The following is a 20,678-nucleotide window of genomic DNA, read 5'->3' as shown; positions in this document are numbered from 1 at the left end:
GAAAGCTCATCTATTTTCCCCTGAAATGCATCTATCTTAATTGCTTTAAGGCATATTAACAAAGCAGGTATTGAAACCTGGTCAGTAACCTTTGCTTACAACACTGGTCCACTTGTGTTCTAAAGCTAGACTTATTAGATTAGATTCCCTACAGTGTGGAAACAGGCCCTTCGGCCCAACAGGTCCACACCGACCCTCCGAAGAGTAACCCACCCAAACTCCTTTTCCCTCTGACTAATGCACCTAATTGACAATTTAAGCATGGCCAATTCACCTAAACTGCACATCTTTGGACTGTGGGAGGAAACTGGAGCACCCAGAGGAAACTCACGCAGACACAGGGCGAATGTGCAAACTCCAGACAGACAGTCACCCGAGGTTGGAATTGAACCCGGGACCCTGGTGCTGTGAGGCAACAGTGCTACCATGCCGTCCCATAAACTCTGCTCATTTTTCAATCCAGTCCACTGTATTTACCGTTCACAACGCGGTCCCCTCTACATTGGTTAGGCTAAACACAACTTGATCAGTGCATTGTAGAACATCTCTGCTCTGTCTGTAAGTAATGATCGCAAGCTTACAGCTGCCTGCCATTTCAATACACCAATTCTGAAGAAGGATCACTGGATCCAAAACATTAACTCTGATTTCTGTCCATAGATATTGTTAGACCTGAATTTTTCCTGCAATTTCTGTTTTTGTTTTTGTTTTTGATTTCCAGCATCCACAGTTTTAAAAAAAAAATTCAATGAACCATCTTGCTATGATGTTAACATTTCTGTCCTTAGGCTGCTGTGGTATTTCAGATAAGGTGGAGGACCAGTACCTAATTTTCCACTTAAGCACCTTAAAACCTTCAGGATTTGGCATTATGTTAAACAATTTCAAATCATGAAAACTGTCTTTCATTTCGATTACCTGTTTGAATCCCAACCCTATGACTATTTTGTATGGACTGCCCTGGTTGACCCATTGTCTCCACCTGCTCGTGCCCCACCAAACTTGTCTCCTCATATCTCGACACCGTCCTGTCCTACTTGGTCCAGGAACTCCCCACATACATTTGGGACATCACGCACACCCACAACCTCCTCCATTACTTTTGTTTCCTCAGCCCCCAATGCCTCATCTTCATCATGGGCATCCAGTCCCTATACACATCCATTTGCCATAGCGAAGGCCTCCAAGCCCTCTCGCTGACCCAACCAGTACCCCTCCACCGACACACACATTCGATTGATTGAACTGATCTTCACCCTCAACAATTCTCCTTCAAATCCTCCCACTTCCTTCAAACCAAAGGGGTAGCCATGAGCAGCTGCATGGACCCCAGCTATGCCTGACTCTTCATTGGATACATGGAACAGTCCATCTTCTGCAGTTACACTGGCATCATCCCCATCTTTTCCTCTGCTATATTGATGATTGTAAAAGTGCCACCTCATGCTCCCATGAGGTGGTTGAACAGTTCATCAACTTCCACCCTGACTTCAAGTTCACCTGGAGCATTTCTGATTCCACCCTCCCCTTCCTGGACCCCTCATCCCCATCTCTGGCAACCCACTCAACATTAACATCTATTTGAAACCCACCGACTCCAACAGCTATCTGGACTATTCCTCCTCCCACTCCCCCTCCTGTAAAAATGCTATCCCCTGTTCCTAATTCCTCCACCTCTGCCATATCTGCTCCCAGGAGGAGTAATTACACTCTGGGACATCCCAGATGGTCTCCTACTTCAAGGACTGCAATTTCCCCTCCCACATGGTCACAATGCTCTCCAGCACATCCCCTCCACTTCCTGCACCTCTGCCCTTGAACTCCACCTCTCCAACCACAACAAGGATAGAACCTCCCTGGTCCTTACCTTCCACCCCATTAATATCCAGATACAGCACATTATTCTCTGCCATTTCTGCCCCACCACCAGAGACATATTTCCTTCCCCACACCGATCTACATTCCGCAGAGACCATTCCCTCCGCGACTCCCTTGTTAGGTCCATGCCCCTCACCATACTACCCTCCACACCTGCACCTTCTCTTGCCACTGCAAGTGTCAAACCTCCCCCCTCACCTCCATCCAAGGCCCTAAAGGATCCTTCCACATCTGGCAGAGATTTTCTTGCACATCCAAACATTGCATCTACCGTGTCCATTGCTCTCAATGTGGTCTCCTCTACATCGGGGAGACAGGACACCGATTTGCAGAATATTTCAGGGAACATCTACGGACACCAAAGAACCCCACCGCCCTGTGGCTGATCACTTCAACTCCACCTCCTACTCTGCCAAGGACATGCAAGTTCTGGGCCACCTCCACCACCAAATCCAAGCCACCCGACAACTGGATGAAGAATGCCTTATCTTTCACCTTGGGACCCTTCAACCACATGCATCAAAGTTGACTTCACTAGTTTCTAAATCTTCCCTTCCCCCACCTCATCCAAGATCCAATTCCTCTACTTGGTACCACCCTCTTGACCCACCTGTCTATTTTCCTTCCTACCTAACGGCTTCACCCTCCACTCTGACCTATCACTACCAACTCCCACCTTCATCTCCCTATTGCCTTCGCAGCTACCTGCCCCCTACCCCCACCCTCACCCTCCTATTTATAGCTCAGCCTCCCCCCCCACCTCCAACCATTCCGGATGAATCACTTATGCTTGAAACATCATCTCTCCCGCTCCTCGGACGCTGCCTGACATGCTGTGCTTTCCCAGCGCCACACTTTTCAACTCTGATCTCCAGCATCTGCAATCCTCACTTTCTTCTGATTAGTGATCAGTAGAGCTCACATATCCTCAGCAGTTAATTCCTTCCATTAACACCTACCCTTCAACCATATCTTTTCTGTATTACCATTAGCACTTCCTTTGTCTTTTGCTCTGTAGTGCCCCTAGCATCTCTACCATTTGGTGTTCCTACATTTTTCTCAACAGCATAAAATCCATTACTTTTTCAATGTCTTTCAGTTCTGATGACGTGCATATCAGAGTCAAAATATTAACCCTGTTTCTTTCTACACATACTGCCAGATCTGCTGAGTGTCTCCAGCACTTTTTATTTGTATGACCAAATGAAACAGATTTATTCTGGTATATATTTGTATAAAATAACCACAAGAGGGTGCTATTACAGCCTCTCCATAATCCCTTTCAGCCTTATGATCTTGTCTCTTCACGTCTCTGACTCCCATTTCTCGTGCATCCAAAATTCCTTTTGCACTATTTGGCAGCCATGATTTAGAGTATTAGAGTCATAGAGATGTACAGCATGGACTTGAGTGGCTTCAGGTTCTGGAATTTTCTCCCAATTTTCTGCCTCTCCATTTACTATCTCCTGAAAGACTCTTTGGCCAAACCTTTGGTTACCTTACATTATCTTTCCTTTTATGACACTGTGCTTTTATACCCATACGATAAGTCATCACTTAAAGTTCCGATTGCATTCCTGAAAATCATGTCTTTAAATGAAATGACTTTTAAGTGACACATTTATTCCCATAGGAATTCACGCCATGAGGTTCTGTAGTGTCTTCCTTATCAGATAAAAAATAAAATCAGCATGAAAATGTTAAATCCTAGGGTATTTTACGTGGCTACTGATCCTACATTGGTGAATGAAAAAAAACTTTTATCATAAAATACCTTTAAAACTTAAAATAGGGATGCAGCTTTCTGATTACAATAATACATCGCTAACTCATTGCTAATTCTGCTTCCTGAATGTCTCACTCCCTGATTGTCCCAGATCCTTCTCTTCCCTGACCTCTGACCTGTAGCTTTCACAAAGAGAGATGGAAACAGGAGCACAACAAGACCTTGGCCTCCATTATCAGGGGAGAAGCAACAAGGCCCTGAGAGAGGCCATGTATCAGAAGGCAGGACGTGGGGAGTAGCATCAAGTTGGAGAGTTATAAAGCAGGATATGCCATTCTAAAATGGCACCAATCACCTGGGCATTGATGTTAAATGAATCTCATGACACTCAATAAGATTACAAGCCCCATTAACTGACCAATTTCAAAGTGAAAGAATATGAAATGGAACTATTTTAAATGAGGACTTATTGAATATGCATCATATGCATTATAGATGGGCTATTGGCATCAAAGAATATAGATAAATGCACATGTTTTGTTGATGTAAGGGCTGTCGACTGCTTCCAATTGTTTGCAATTTTGTTTCTTTATTTTCAGGCCACTCGGTGGTGCATATTGTAATAAGTTTAGGCAAAGGCATAAACATTACATATCCTAGTTAAAGAAAGAGGAAGCTAATTTTAATGGAAGTTTTATTTCTTTAAATATCTTTGACTCATATGGACATTATGAACGGGATTATTAGTTTTTAGAAATTTCATGACCTTGTATCAAATTTAATTTCTTTCTCAATTTCATTAATTGAAATCTGGACAAATTGTCAGAATTTTAGTGCAGGCCTAATTCAATAAGAATATCACACAATATTACACTAGATTGAAATAATACAGTAGGAGAAAGTGAGGACTGCAGATGCTGGAGATCAGAGCTTAAAAATGTGTTGCTGGAAAGCAGGTCAGGCAGCATCAAAGGAACAGGAGAATCGACGTTTCGGGCATAAGCCCTTCTTCAAGAAGAATTGAATTATAGATTTTTTTTAAAAAATCACAAATGTCATAAGTCAAAAGAAATGTTGCAATTGTGTTTTTTACAAGGCAATGCCAGGTCATTTATTTGTGCTAGAATGTAGTTCTTAGAGGAGGCATGTTAATGCCATATATAAAAATGAAGGCTCTGACATCAATAGCTTACTATTAAACTATCAGAGAGAATATGAACATTATATAGTGTTTTTATGACTCATTACTCTTGTGCTAATGTTTGCTGTCTAATCCTAGAGCAATATACTCTGATGTAAAATCATATTTGCTTAAATCAGAAAATTGCATTTGGAATGTGGTTAATTGACTATTTCTATAAAGAGCTGGAAATGTGTTGCTGGAAAAGCGCAGCAGGTCAGGCAGCATCCAGGGAACAGGAGAATCTCCTGTTCCCTGGATGCTGCCTGACCTGCTGCGCTTTTCCAGCAACACATTTCCAGCTCTGATCTCCAGCATCTGCAGACCTCACTTTCTCCTCAAATATTTCTGTAAAGAGATCAATCACATTGTATATTTCCAGGTAAAACCCTCAAACAAGATATTCTACTCAATGAAGATATTAACTTCAGTTATTTCACTGATACTGAATGACAACTTCAAATTGTTGTAGAATAAACTTGATGACCAATTTTTTTTCTGTAAAAAGCATACGGCCTGTATTCCATCTGGTTACGAATATAGTAAAGCTAGTTTTATGATCAAGAAAACTTACAAAGTTACTTATCAACTGATTGCATGCCTTCACTCTGATATAAAACAGCATACTTTGTAGTGCTGCTGTGACAAAACATTGGATAAGTACCAATTTGCTTTAACTGACACTGTATCTCGGCTGTACTGTGTGTAAGGTCATGTTTTAAGGACATTTTCCACTCTGTCTATTTTAAGAGTCTGTGTTGGAAAATGAAGCAAAATACCAACTGTGACATGTGCTGTCTTAGAATAAAATCCAGTAGTTTCCAGCAGGTAACAATACAAAACTTGGTTTAAAGAACATTCAGAAGTAACTAGTGTAATTCCTTATTGAACATATACAAAAAACAAACACTTTTTTTTTCCAAAGCTGACAATCTCTAAAAATAGAGATAATACTGAAAGGGTTTAGATTACACACATGTCAATAAGAGATTTGATTATAAATAATAATTGTTGGCAATGTGTGGTCACTTTACAAATATATAATGACACTTGTTTATATTGAAACATTATTATAATCCAGAACGTGGAGCAAATACATTTTTTTCACATTGGTATTCATAATCTATCCCCTAATTATTATGATGAACCTTCAAGATTTTGTGAGGTTGTTTTTTTTGTTACGGTATGAACCTGTACTGAATACTGAGAAAGTACAAATGATGCCTGCTGTCCACAGATTTTAGTTACTAACCATGAGTAATGTGCTCCTAGCTCGTGAAGATCCTCATCAGAATTGCAGAGTCCTACAATCTATTTTTAGATATTAATAGAGAGGAGAGGAAGAAACAAAAATAAATTCACATTCAGCAAAATAGCAGATTAGAATAGAGACTTATCTGCTGGATAATCTGAAATATATCTGATGATAACTTGTACATGTAAAGAGAGAAGATCCAAGGATTGGTTAACAACAGAAGACTTAGAGTCATAATTAATGGGTGTTTTCAAATTGAAAAGACATAGTCAGTGATGTTCCACAAGAATCAGTTGTAAGATCTCAATTGTTTAATATCTAAATTAATGAGGGATATGGGTAGGGTGCTGGCAGGTGGGACTAGATTGGGTTGGGATATCTGATCGGCATGGATGGGTTGGACCGAAGGGTCTGTTTCCATGCTGTACATCTCTATGACTCTATGACTTGGAACAGGGAACAGAGTGTAATGCATCCAAATAATACAAAAAATAGGGGGGAGGGTATGTTGTGATGCAAACATAAAGAGTATATAAGGGGATATAGATAGGTTGAGTAAGTAGGAAAAACTTGGCAGATGGGACTTTAATGTATAAAAGTCTGAGGACATGCACATTGGCAGGAAGAATCGAAAGGCAGGCTATTATTTAAACGAAGAGAGATTCCAAAAAGGTTGCAGCACAGATTGATCCAAGTGTTCTTGTGCATGAAACACAAAAAGTTAAGGTGCAACAAGTAACTAAAAAAATAAATACATTTTTGTTTTTTGTTGCTAAGGAGTTAGAGCTTAAAAATAAGCTCTTGTTACAACTGTTCAAGTTGTTGGTTAGGCCACACCTAGAATGTTGTGAATAGTTTTGGAGCTTGCATTTAAGAATTGACATATTGATGTTGGAGATAGTTGAAAAGAGATTCATTACACTGGTTCCTTGGATGATGGGGTTGATTTATCAAGAACCACTAAACAGGTTAGACCCTTATACATTAGAGTTCAGAAGAATAAGGGGAAGAATGAGACCTTGTCGAAGAATGCAAGATTCGAAGGTGCTTGACAGGGTAAACCTTGAGAAGATGTTTCCTCACATGGCAGAATCTTAAACTAGGGGACATAGTTACAGCAAAGAAGACAATTATTAAAACTGAAACATGAAGGAAGTTCTTCTGAGAGTAGTGAATGTCTGGAATTCTCCAGTCAAAGTTGTTTAAGAGGCTAGATCACTGAAAATATTTAAAGAGGAAGTAGTTAGAGTTTTTAAATTTTAAGGAGTTGAGTGATATAGGAAAAAGCAGGAATAGAATCTGACCCTTCTGATTGTCTTTAGCATCCTTAGCTCATCCTTACCTTTAATACTAAAGCTTTTATACGCTTTGCAGTACTGTAACATTCCTTGTTACATTTACTTATTTGCAGGTTACTAAATACAACTCTCTGGTGCGTCATAACTACAAAACATGAAGCTGGATCACCTAAGGATATATCAAACTTTTAAGTTCCAACAGGTGCTTTTTATATAGTCAAAATGACCATGGATGTAAATCCAATGACCACCTGGAGAGAAATTTCAGAATATCAGACCTATAGGTATCAAAGAAGCTTCAAAGGAAGAACGGCATTACAAGTTGAGTTGTACCCCCCCCCCACGAGCATTTCAGTCTGTGAACATCCAGAGAAAAGACAGCAGTTTGTGTAAGGGAACTGCTTGCATTTCTCCTTCCAAGAATACACAGGAAAAGGGGTAAAAAGCAAACTTCAGCCTGGTCAGCATGTTAGTGGATGTTTTAGTGTTCTGTGAAGGTCACAGCTTTGAGAACAGCAAATATACACCTCAACACAGCAGTAAAGAAAAGGAGAAAAAAAATCTCTCTCTCTCATGTTGTCAGCCAGCTACTGCTGAAAGGAACCAGGAGTGAAGAATTTTGATTGTCTATTCAACTGCCAACACCAACATTATAGGTAATGGCTACAATATTCTTCCGTCTGCTTTTCACAAATGACTGCATATTTTATCTTTTTTATAGATTCACTTTTCATTTCCTCTGAACTGTGTGTGTGGTGCTATTATCTCTTCTTGTGTTTAGTTACTAATTAGCTTATTTTTTTGTTAACTCAAGAAAGCCAGGTTAAGTTGGTTCCTTTAAAGCATAAATTATCTTTTTCTGTCAGAGAAGTATCCATTAAGGATGGATTCTTTCTAAATTAACTTTGTTGCACCCAACTGAGGGAGTGTGGGTGAGTAAAGAAAGGGAGCCAATTAATCTTTCCTCACTAAACAGGCTGATAGTTTGAAGTATCATCCCATGTGGAACTGTAATAATAACTTAGAAACTTTGCTTGTGATCCTAGCGTAACAAATGTAATGTCTTACTCCTGATCCATTACAGTCTTCTCTGTGATCTGTCCTTCTGATGTCAGACAAATATAATCAGAAACACCATCAAAGAGTATCATCAACATTTGATAAACAACACATGTATAAACAAGTAGAATAACAGAATGTGCTTTCTTTAAATTCAATATTAGTGTAGTTAGAAGTTTGGTCCCATCCTTTATTGAGTACAAGGAGTTTAATAGGAAAAGCATTACTTGATAAGAATTGTTAGAATTTTGATAAAGACCAATGCTGAAAAATAAAGCACAATTGCATAAGAATGGGGAAGGAAATGAGTGAATCAAAGGTAAATTTGCATTCAGAACAGGAATCAGCTCGAAAACAGCATTAGAACCACAGGATTACATACCCTTCCTTCCCTGGTCACCAATCCATGGCAAGTTTGACAGGGGAGCATTTAAATGGACAGGACGGAGATATGTGGAGACACACTTCTGATCCAATTAAGGTTATGTCAAGTAGGCCTGTGGACAGCCTTCCTGCCGTGCCAGGCAGAAGTGGGTACTGCAGATGCTGGAGATTAGAGTCAAGATTAGAGTGGTGCTGGAAAAGCACAGGTCAGGCAACATCTGAGGAGCAAGAAAATCAATGTTTTGGGCAAAAGCCCTTCATCAGGAATGAGGGCCTTCCTGCTGCCAACAGGGGTCTTTAACAGGGTATTGAAAGATCAATTAAGAGCCTCATCCTTCTGCAAATTGTATTGACTTATCAACCCAGTGCAATGTGCAAGGGACTCTCCGTGCGGCTGCTTACAAGCTGGACACTAGGTGGGACAGGGCAGTCATTTGTTTGTAGACATCCAGTGCCTAATTGAGGGACATGAAAACAGGAAGAGGGAGGTGGTGGAACTGGAGATGATTAATAATATCAAACAAATTAGCATTGTGAGAAATGAAGTTGTACAGCTGTCATTTGTTTGTAGACATCCAGTGCCTAATTGAGGGACATGAAAACAGGAAGAGGGAGGCCTGCTGATAGCATCCTCCTTCCATCAAGGTCAGCCTGTCAACTCTGTCCCTCACCTCAGCACTGTGTTCTCACCATCACTCACCCATGCTTAGAATCTATGATTATCTGGGGTCTCCGATGGATGTTGTACCATCAGCCACTGCCTCTTGGTGGTAGTCAGTTAGTAGCGCTGGCAGATGGAACTTCAATTCACAGGGTCATTGGTCCTCAGAGGTCCTACTACTGTCTACTTAAGTGCCTGAAGCAGTTAAATGTTTGGGCTTCCCAAGAAAAGATGACAGGTGCTTTCACCAATACTCCAGGTAGTGGAGGGACCCCATAGCTGTACAACTTCATTTCTCACAATGCTAATTTGTTTGATATTATTAATCATCTCCAGTTCCACCACCTTTGTATTTAGAGAGTTCCAGGCCACAGCTACTCATTACATAAAAAATGTTCTTCCAACCCCTAAATTTATATTCCCTAGTCCTTGTATCATCAGCTCAGGCTTATCTTTGTATAATTTATTTAAACTTATTATAATCTCCTACACCTCTATCATATTTCTGATCAATCTAGTTTGCTCCAAGGAGAATAAAGCCAGTTTCTCCAATTTAACCTTGTAGCTAAAATCCCTCATTTCTGGAATCATTCTGTTAAATCTCCTTTGCACCCTCTGAAGGAACTTTGCTATCTTCCTGACATGTAGTGACTAGAATTGGATGTAATATTCCAGTTTTGGCCTAACCAGAGCTTTATTAAGGTTTGGAATGACTTCCTTACTTTTGCACTCTATGTCTCAATCTAAGATGACGGGACATCTACAAAGATTAGATTAAATTCCCTACAGTGTGGAAACAGGCCTTGTGGCCCAACAAGTCCACACCGATCTTCCGAAAATAACCTACTCAGACCCATTCTTCTACCCTAAATTTACCCCTGACACTATGGGCAATTTAGCATAGCCAATTCACCTGACCTGCATATCTTTGGGTTGTGGGAGGAAACCGGAGCTCCCGGAGGAAACCCACGCAGACACGGGGAGAATGTGCAAACTCCACACAGACGGTTGCCCAAGGCGGGAATCTAACCTGGGTCCCTGGTGCTGTGAGGCAGCAGTGCTAACCACTGTGCCACCGTGCTGCCCCTTGTGAGATATTTGATTCGGAAGATTCACAGTTTCTGAAGAGAATTACGGTATCCTCTTCTTCCTAAATAATTGACTCCTGATGCTGAGGGTGTCCTTTATGTTCTAGATTCCCCAGGAAAGGGAAGAAACATCTCAACGTCTACCTTATCAAGTCCCTTCAGAAACTTGTTCTTTTATTTTGGGGAAGGCAGTAGTGTAGTATTACTGGACTAATAATCCAGATCCCCAGGGCAAATTTCCAGAGACATAAGTCTGATTCTCATCATGGCAGGTGATGAAATTTTAATTTAGAAAAAGCCTGGAATCCTTCCATTTTTGGGGCTACCACTGGCCAAAATCTGAACTGGACCAGCCATATACATACCATGTCTACAAAAGAGAGTCAGAGACTAGAGACACAAAACCCAAGTCAAGAATATGATGAAAAATTCACTAATGACCTAGATGAGTGCAGATCCAATAATATTCAAGAAATGTAATCTTATTCAAGGTAATGAAGCTTGCTTGATCAGCCAAACGTTTGATTAGTGAAGATGATTTTGAGAATTTGGGAGGTTAGTTACTTGCTGCCGGATACCCAGTCTCTGACCTGGTGTTGTTTGTTTTGCTACTTATATGACAGATACAGTCCATGATGCCCTCCAGAATGTTAATGGTGGAAGACATTGTGATAGGAATGGCAGTCAATGCCATGTCCTAGGTGGTTTTGCTGTTGTTGCAGAATGTGAATGTTAACTTTCACCTAGCAGCTCATGCCTGGATTTTGTTCAGATTCTGTTACATGAATGAAGTCTGTTTCATTTTCTGAAGAATTATCAGTAGTGAGCGATCACATACCTAAGTTTATGGGAAGGCCTTTGCTGAAGATGCTAAAAATGATGGTGTTCAGGATATTGCCTAGAGAACTCCTGCAGCAAAATCTAGAGCTGCACCTTAGTGCCAACACTGATTTCAGTGACTGGACAACTTGCTCTCTGATTCTGGATTAGTGGTGCTGGAAGAGCATAGCAGTTCAGGCAGCATCCGAGGACAGGCAAAATCTGAGGACAGGCAGTATTTTGCCTGTCCTCGGATGCTGCTGAACTGCTGTGCTCTTCCAGCACCACTAATCCAGAATCTGGTTTCCAGCATCTGCAGTCATTGTTTTTACCAACTTGCTCTCTGATTGCTGACTTGAGTTTTATGAGGGTTCCTTGATTCATTCTCCTCCTAGCTCCTCTAAAGGTAATCAAAATGACCTGCATCCTCCTGCATGAAAAAGTTTCTCCAAGACTTCCTTTAGGGACATTAGGCATCTCATTAACATATGCAAAGAGTCCAGTGTCTATTATTGGCAGCTACCAGAACTATCTAAAGAATGGTGCTGACAAATTTAACAGATAACTAAATGCAAAATTAAATTGAATATGTACTATTACACTTTGTCATCGCTTCATCTATTTAGAGGCAATAGAATGGCTACAATGATATGCAGTCTTCCTTCAATATTCCTTCCAAATTCTATATCAGTTAAGTACAGCAGAGTCTAACAACAAATAGTTGAGGAGCTGGGTGATTTGTTCATTTTTCAGATCATTGGACTGAATGACCTATTTCAGTGCTGTAGATTCTATATAGTTCAGTGTAATTTATTATTTGTTGAAAGATATATTAAATAGACTCTAAGTTCCAAGAGAAGAAATAACATTTTTTTGAATGAGTGACGTTATAGTATTAATTTGCAGTACAGTCTCACAGCACAAAACATGTCATGGTGTTCTTGCACTGTGCCTACTCTCGACATTAAACAGTACGCTCTTGAGTTTAATTATTTTGCTGTAGCTATAATTATCATTCAAGATAATAGTCTAGAGGGCATTAGATGGTTTTCTTCTGCCCATTATATTCAACTTTATTTCTCCTGTCAAAGCAACACCTGCTTAATTTCTTTCTGAATATTAGTCACAACTTAACTAGACTGTGGACTGTGCATTCTCCCTTATGTCAGCTTTGCCATACTTGTATTTGTGTGGGACAATTGCAGTGTCATTGTCACTGATGTACCTTGTATATTTTTCTATTTATAATTTCCCATTGTGTTCTGTTGCTTTGACAGCAATTTAAGCTCCTGGGTAGGCAGATTGCTCTGTATTGTCTTTAAGGCTGCTTTATGGTTGGCCAACAAACTGTTATATTCAGTGCACTGTTAGTATTCTTCATTTTGTTAAAAACATGATATTCACCATAACTATCAAAGAGGATTCACTTGGAATGTTAGTACAATGGATATTTCTCTATCTGAGGAGCAGGAAAATCGATGTTTCAGGAATAGGGCTTTTGAAGGGCTTTTGCCCGAAACGTCGATTTTCCTGCTCCTCAGTTCACTCTGGACCACTACTTTGCCACTCTCCCTCTCTTTAAATAATTAGATTAGATTCCCTACAGTGTGGAAACAGGCCCTTTGGCCCAACTTGTCCACATCGACCCTCTAAAGAGCAACCCACCCAGACCCATTTCCCCTGAATATTGCACCTAACTCTATGGGCAATTTAGCATGACCAATTCACTTAAACTACACGTCTTTGGACTGTGGGAGGAAACCCACACAGACAAGGGGAAAATGTGCAAACTCCACATAGACAGTCACCCATGGCAGGAATCGAACCTGGGTCCCTGGTGGTGTGAGGCAACAGTGCTAACCACTGAGCCACCATGCCACCCATAATAGGCTGCTTTTTAAATTATTTCTAAGAAAGTGAACAGGTTCAACCTTTCCCACTTTATACTTACACCTACCAAATTGTTGCCCATTCACTTCAATTAACTATGTTACTTTGATAGACTCCTTATGTCTTCCTCAAAGACATAGAGGTAAATGGGTTTTGGTTTCATTTTTGTGAAAGTAACTTCTGTTTAATATCAGCAAGTCACTTGAAAAAGTGATGTATAATCTCATGTCCAAGAACGTGTGTGACCATAAATAGATAAGATCATGTTAGTTAATGACGTATTTACACTGCAGTGTTTATGACATACAGAAATAAAAATGATCAGACAATTGGCTTCAGTTCTGTTCGGAAGCATTAGGTTTTAGTTCCATGCTAGTGCAAGAACAGTTACATCATTGCAGAAGAATCAGATATTTCAACTGAGAAGAGCAGTCTTCATCTTAGCAGCAGAGTGGTTTGTTAGATTTGTAGAATTTCCAGGTTGTAGAAATTTGAAGAACTCTCTTGGTTGCTAGAGCTGAAAAGAAATCCAAGCCATCAGAACGAGAAAGGAAGTTCAGGCCATCGGAACGAGAAAGGAAGTTCAGGCCCTAACGACCCCCTCCACGGCCCGCTGCCTGGACCTGTTTATGGCCAGTTTGGCCAGGCCCAGGAGCAGACCCACAAGGAGGTCTTCAGACCTGCCCTCCTTCCTCCGTACAGGGTGCCCGAAGATCAGGAGCGTGGGACTGAAGTGCAACCAACAGCAGAGGAGGAGGTTTTTAAGAAAATCAAAAAGGGAGTGCAAACGCCCACACCCAATATATACGTGGTCCACGGACTCCACAGCGCCACAGAACAAGCAGTTGGACTGGGAGTCCGTGAACCACAGCAATCTGCGGTTGCAGGAGACCGCTGTGCACAGCACCCTCCACCCCCGATCCCCGAGAGAAAAGGGGGAGGTCTCCCACGTAGAGAACCCTCCACTGGGGATCCCCACCGCCCAGTGGCAAATGGGCACGCCAAGGCGTGTCCGGGCGGTGGATAAGGGAGAAGAGGTGGACGGTGTGCAGTTGCAGTCGATACAGGGCCTGCCTTTTTACGTCCTTAAAGAGGGACAAAATTAAAATTCCGGAGGCGACTCAGGTTGTGTGGCACAGGCTCCCGCGGGAAGTATGGGACCTTGGGGCCAATGTGAAATTCTGTCCAGGCTGGAGTGAGTGCGGATGGGATCCTACCTGTCTTTTACCAGGACCTGATCACTGTCTGGAACATGGTCGAATCGCGTCGCGCCTACCCTTCGACAGGAGTAGCGGCTGTCGTCAGGGAGCCATTGCTCAGGAATCCTGAGTACCCTCCAACTGGTGCACCACGTTGGGTCAGAGCACCGCCGTTTTAAGATGTTGGATTGCGGTGGCCACGTACCGGACGTCTACCGCTGCCCTGCTCGCAATGTCCTGTGGCAGCGTCCAGCCCAGGCCCCCGGCACGTCCCAGACCCTGGTCACCCTCGCTGCCACGGCCCTCCCCTCCGACAGCCACTCGAACCTGCGAGTATGGAGGTGCGGATTCCTGAGCAACGGCTCCCTGATGACAGCCGCTACTCCAGCCGGAGGGTAGGCGCGACGCGATTCGACCATGTTCCAGACAGTGATCAGGTCCTGGTAAAAGACAGGCAGCGTCTTGAGGGTGACCTCCAAACCGTCATGGTTGACGAACAGGAGCTGCGTGTCGTAGTTGACGCTACGCACCTCGCGGAAAAAATACGTCGCCAGGGTGCACCACCTAGGAGGAAGCTCGACGTAAAGGTATCGCAGCAAGGTCTGAAGGCGGAACGTCGCGACCTGGGTGCGGACGCACACCAGCGACTGACCGCCCTCCTCAATAGGGAGACTCAGAACCTGCGCGGCGACCCAGTGCATCTTTTTGTCCCAGAAGAAGTTGACCAACGTTCTCTAGATGTCAGCGACAAAGCCAGGAGGAGGGACCAAAGTGACCAGCCGGTACCATAGCATGGCGGCCACCAGCTGGTTTATGTCCCGCACTCGACTCCTGTAAGATAGCACTTGGAGCAGTCCTATCCAGCGGCCTAGGCGAGCCGAGACTTTGGCCTCCAGCTCCTGCCAGTTCACTGGCCAGGATTCCTCAGCCAGGCTGAGGTAGACCCCCAGGTAGAGGAGATGGGTGGTATTCCAGCTGAACCCCCGTAACTCCTCCGGCAGAGAGTCCACCTGCCACGGACCGACCAGTAGTCTGGAACATTTGGCCCAGTTGATCCTGGCAGAAGACGCTGCAGAGTACACAGCCTGGTACTGGCACATCCTCCCCAGGTCAGCGAAAGTGAGGAGCACGTTGTCAGCATAGGCCGGGAGGACCACCCCCGTGCCCGTGCCCACGCCGCACAGAACCAGTCCCGACAACATCCTCCGCAAGAGGCTCAGGAAAGGCTCCACGCACAGGGAATATAGCTGGCTGGACAGGGGACAGCCTTGACGCACTCCTCTCCCAAAGCGAAGGGGCGCCGTCAGGGACCCGTTAACTTTAACCAGACACTCTGTGGCGGTGCACAAAAATCAGATCTGGGCGACGAACTGCGTCCCGAACCCGAATGCCCGCAGAGTCCCGAGCAGGTACTCGTGATCGACCCAGTCGAACAACTTCTCCTGGTCGAGAGACAGGAAGGCGCTCGGCAGACCAGCCCATCGACAGAAATGGATCAGGTCCCGGACCAGGTGGATGTTGTTGTGTGTCCTCCGGCCTTGGACCGTGTAGGACTGGTCCGGGTGAATCATGTGGGCCAGCACGGAGGCCAGGCGAGAAGACAACACCCTGGTGAAGAGTTTGTACTCCGTGCTGAGGAGGGAGACCGGATGCCAGTTCTTTAAAGAAAAAGGTCCCCCTTCATTTGCAACAGGACGACGACCGCCCTGCGCCAAGAATGGGGCAGCTCTCCGGCATTTAGACACTCCCCCAGGACCTATGCGTAGTCACTACCCAGAACTTCCCAGAACGCCCTGAAGAATCCATAGTCAGCCCGTCCAGCCCTGGGGATTTGCCCCTCGAGGGCGCCGGTCAGCTCCTCTAAAGTGACGGGAGCGTTGAGCCTTCCGGCGTCCTCTGGGCCGAGCTGCGGCAGGTCCTCCCACAGAACTCTGCGAGCATCCTCGCTGGACGGATCCGGAGAGAACAGAGCCGTGTAATAGTTTCGGACGTGGGCCCTGATGCCCTCCGGATCCGAGACGAGGGACCCGTCGTCGGCCAGCAGCACAAGGAGCTGCTGACGGGTGCCATGCCTTTTTTCCAGCGAGTAGAAGAAGGGAGAGCCGCGGTCCAGGTCCTGGAGGAGCTGGATCCGCGACCTCACATACGCGCCCCGAGCCCTGATGAGCTGCAGGTCCCGGAGCGCGGCCTTCTTCTCTTCGTACGCCCTGCGCAGGGCTGGGTCCACGTCGGGCTGACCGAGGCGTGACTCCAGGTTGAACATCTCCCTCTCCAACTCCCCGATCCTGGATTTCCGCCTCTTCGTCGACCCCCTCGCGTACTCCTGACAGAAGACGTGGACGTAAGCCTTGCCCACGTCCCACCATAGCCTCAGGGAGGGAAAGCTTCGCCGCTTCCTTCTCCAGCCGGCCCAGAAATGACGAAACGTGTCCCGGCACCGCTCGTCCTCCAGCAGCAGGTTGTTAAAGTGCCAATACGCGGAGCCGAGCCTGGTGCCGAACGGAGGGAGTTCCGCCCACACCAGGTGATGGTCCGTGCACGACACCTGCCACGTGGAGGCCATCGGAAAACAGGAAGTGTACACCCGCAAAACGTACAGGCGGTCGATTCTGGATGCTCCGACCCCAAGCCTCACGAAGGTGAAGGCGATGGAGTTGGGATAGAGATTCTGCCAGATATCCACCAGGTTGAAGGACTTGACCAAGTCCCCCAACCTCCTCCCCGACGCCCAACCGGTGCGGGCACCGCCGTGGTCCCTGTCCTCGAGGACGCAGTTAAAATCACCCTCGAGGACGACGCACTGCCTCATGTCGTTGGAGGCAAGATAAGTGGACACTTCTCCGAAGAAGCTCGCTTGCCTCGGCCCGGCCAGGGGAGCGTAGGCGTTCACCAAGTGAAGCACTGCGTCCTCCCAGCGAACCGTCAGGTGAAGCAAACGGCCTGGTACAGGCTCCCTGACCCCCAAGATCTCCGGCTGAAAGTGCGGGGTCAACAGGATAGCCACCCTACCAGATCTGCAGGTGAGGTGACTCATGTAGACCCCCCCCTTGCCACTCCAGGAGCCAGGTGGCTTCATCTCCCAGGGTAGCGTGGGTTTCTTGCAGGAAGCACACTGCATACCTCCCGTCCTGAAGGACCGAGAGGATCTGGAATCTGCGCTGTGACTCCCTATTGCCGTTGATGTTGAGGCTGGCTATAGTTGTCTTCATGTCAGAAGCATTGTGCACCCACCACCAGTACAGTTACAAATGAAATACAGTTACTGGGAGGACGAGGGAGGGGCTCAGAAGTCCCTCGCCCTCACCAGGTGTGCCCCCAGGAAGTTCCTGGCTCATTAGCGTCGAGCTCAGGTGCCTGGCAAGCAGCGTGGGCCAACCAGTACACTCTTTCAAAGGAGCTCCAACGGTCGAGCGCCATATGGGCTCTATCCCAGCAACTCCGAGTTTCCCTGACAAACTCCTGGAGTTCCTCAAAGGGGATGAGGGGGAGATCGGTGGGGGGGCACCTGGGACTCAAAAATGCCGCTGGAGACAGACTCCGCGTTGTCCCCAGTGTCCACCACTGATCCTGTACCCTCCTCCAGGAAGTCGCCCTCGGTCACCAATCCCTCCCCCCACAGAGAGTAGGGGCAGGTCCGGCACCGCCAACACCAACTGGCCTCAAACCCCCGGCGACCCCAACCCCAGGGTCACTGGCAGTACCTTCCTTGGTGTACCCCTTCCCGGAACACCCCGAGTTCGGGTCATTGGGCGGCAGAGGCTAGGATCCCTGCTCCTCTCCCGACACCGGGACACCCGGCTCCTCAGGGAAAAGGTCTTCCCCCAGGGCCAAGGCCCCCGGAAAATCAGCCCCCGGAAAAACAGGGATGGAGGGAGGAGAGAGGATAACACCTTACTCTCCTCCAGTGCTTGATGACCCAGCGGACAGTTCGCTGTTGTCACCCGCACCACGGCCCGTGTTGTTTTTAAAGTCCTCCCCAGGGGCCAGTGAAGTTATGGCAGCAGAAGGTCCTGCTGTAGTCCCTGGGAGTTTGGGCAGGACAGGCAAGGAACACCATAGGCTCATCCCTTGGAGAAGGACAGCACCACTGGCGCGCTGCCAGGATGTCTCTTCCCTCCAAGGGCCAGCAACTTTTCCCAAGAGAGACGGGGGAATTTATGGGCCTTCCCCTCCCCACCCACCTTGGTGGTCATGGGGCCTGAGGTCCCCCACCCCAGTTTTTCCCAGAATATTATTGGCTGGGGGAAGGCAGGGGAGGGTGTGGCCAGGGTGGGGAGGGCCAGCCTTGTCACTTCCTGTCCCGCCCCTGGTTTATCAGGTGATAGTGGGCAGGGCAGGGGCCCAGTTTCCTGTTCAGGGCCCAGACACACAGTTATTACAGGAGGGAAGGCAGCGTTGGTTTCAGGGTGTAGCTGGACTGGGCTCAGGGGCCCCTGGGCCAGGAGCAGGCGTTGAAGCCCCAGGGGTTTCTGTAATGGGGTAGTGGGTGCAGCAGGCCTGGGATCAGGTACAGGTTTGGGGGTCAGGGTTCCCGCGTCGGGGCGACGCTGGCATGGCCGCGGGGGCATTCTCATGCCGGGATAGGGCAGGTCATGGGCTAGTTTTGGGGGAAGGTGACAGGGTGGTCTCCACGTGGGCGGGCCTGGCGCGTTGCATCTTCTTTAGCGCCTTCTGTCCGGCCGGATGCTCACCCCCCTCCCTGCTAGAGACTGAGGCATTGGAAGCCTCTGGCTTAGCCCCTGTTGCCGGGGCTTGTGGTGTTGGCTTCGGGGGAAGGGGGGTGGGTGCAGCAGTGCCACCCTCAGCCGTTGGAGTGGGCTGGGTGGCCTTCTGGGTGGAGCAGTTTTTTCTTATGTGCCCCACCTTGTGGCACAGGTGGCACCGCACGCCGTCCAGAAGATGTGGTAGGCCGCGCCCTCGTGGAGGAGAGTAAAAGAGCTCTTGGTGACCTCCTCCTGGGCCAGGCAAATGAACACCTGGTGTCAGAAGCAGTAAATGTGCCAGAGGGCAGGGTCCTTGAGACAGAGCAGGAGCGGTTGGACACCCGACACACCTCCCCCAAGGTGTTGAGGTGGGGAAGAAGGAGCTCACTGGCAATGAAGGGCAGGACGTTGGAGATCACGACCCTCTGGGCCGTAACCTCCAAAGGGTCGACGGGTAGATGTGTCCCGCCCACAGTGAGCCCCCTCTCCACGGCCAGGTGGACCACCTGCTCAGTCTTTAGGAAAAAGACAGCCTTCCCATACATCTTGGCCGCACTGACGATGGTCAGTGGGCCGACCACTAGCCATAGCCTTACTGTAGGCCTCGATGGTCATGTTGGGATGGGGATAGGCCTTAGCCCCCAGGCGTTTTGTTCGGTGCCTAAAGGGGGTTGGGGCAGCCGAGCCTAAGGCAGCAGCTACCCTGGCGTAGGTGCGGCTGGGTCCTGCAATTTTGGGACTCGCCATACTCTGCTGCTGTATGGTGGTAGGCCCCAGGAATCAGCTGTGTTGTTAAGTCCAGGTGGGGCCTCAGGCAGTGGCAGCAGCAGCAGGTGGAGGCAGGCCTTGGGTTGCAGCAGTGGAGGTCTTGGGTGGGTCCCAAGGCAAGTCCCAGGCTGCACCAAGGCGAGTCCCAGGTAGGCCTCTGGTTGCAGCAGTGATGGAGGTCCTGGGGAGGGGCCAAAGGCGAGTCCCAGGCAGCAGCGGTGGAGGTGGGCCTCTGGCAGCAGCAGTAGTGGAGGTCCTGGGGAGGGGCCAAAGGCGAGTCCCAGGCAGCAGCGGTGGAGGTGGGCCTCCAGCAATAGCAGTAGTGGAGGTCATGGGAGGGGCCCAAGGTGAGTCCAAGGCAGCAGCAGTGAGGCAGACCCCAAGGCAGGTCCGGGTGGGGTCCAGAGACCAGCAGTGGGAGTGGGCCCCAGGCAGCAGCGACATTCCCTTGACCTGGGGGAGGCCCAGGCTGCAGCTCCAAAAGCAGGTCCAGGACTCAGAGCTTCCTCCTCCCCCTTCCTCCTCCCCCTTCCTCCTCCCCCTTCCTCCTCCTCCCTCCTTCTTCTTCTTTCTTCCTCCTCCTTCCTTTGAGCATACTGGATGTGGGGCAGCTGGTCCAGAGACAGTCCCCTTCCCCTCAGACGCACTCATGTGCACACACACTGATCCAGCTCCCTCAAGAGCCAGCTCTCAGAGTGAACCCAAAATAGATATTTCACTGAGATTGAGTATCTAAAAAGAATATTTCTGGGCTAAAATTAAATCTCTGT

The sequence above is a fragment of the Chiloscyllium plagiosum genome, chromosome 17 (genome assembly GCF_004010195.1).
Source record: "Chiloscyllium plagiosum isolate BGI_BamShark_2017 chromosome 17, ASM401019v2, whole genome shotgun sequence".
NCBI classification, from domain to species: domain Eukaryota; kingdom Metazoa; phylum Chordata; class Chondrichthyes; order Orectolobiformes; family Hemiscylliidae; genus Chiloscyllium; species Chiloscyllium plagiosum.
The sequence above is the reverse complement of the archived record's forward strand: the minus strand, read 5'-3'. Positions refer to the sequence as shown.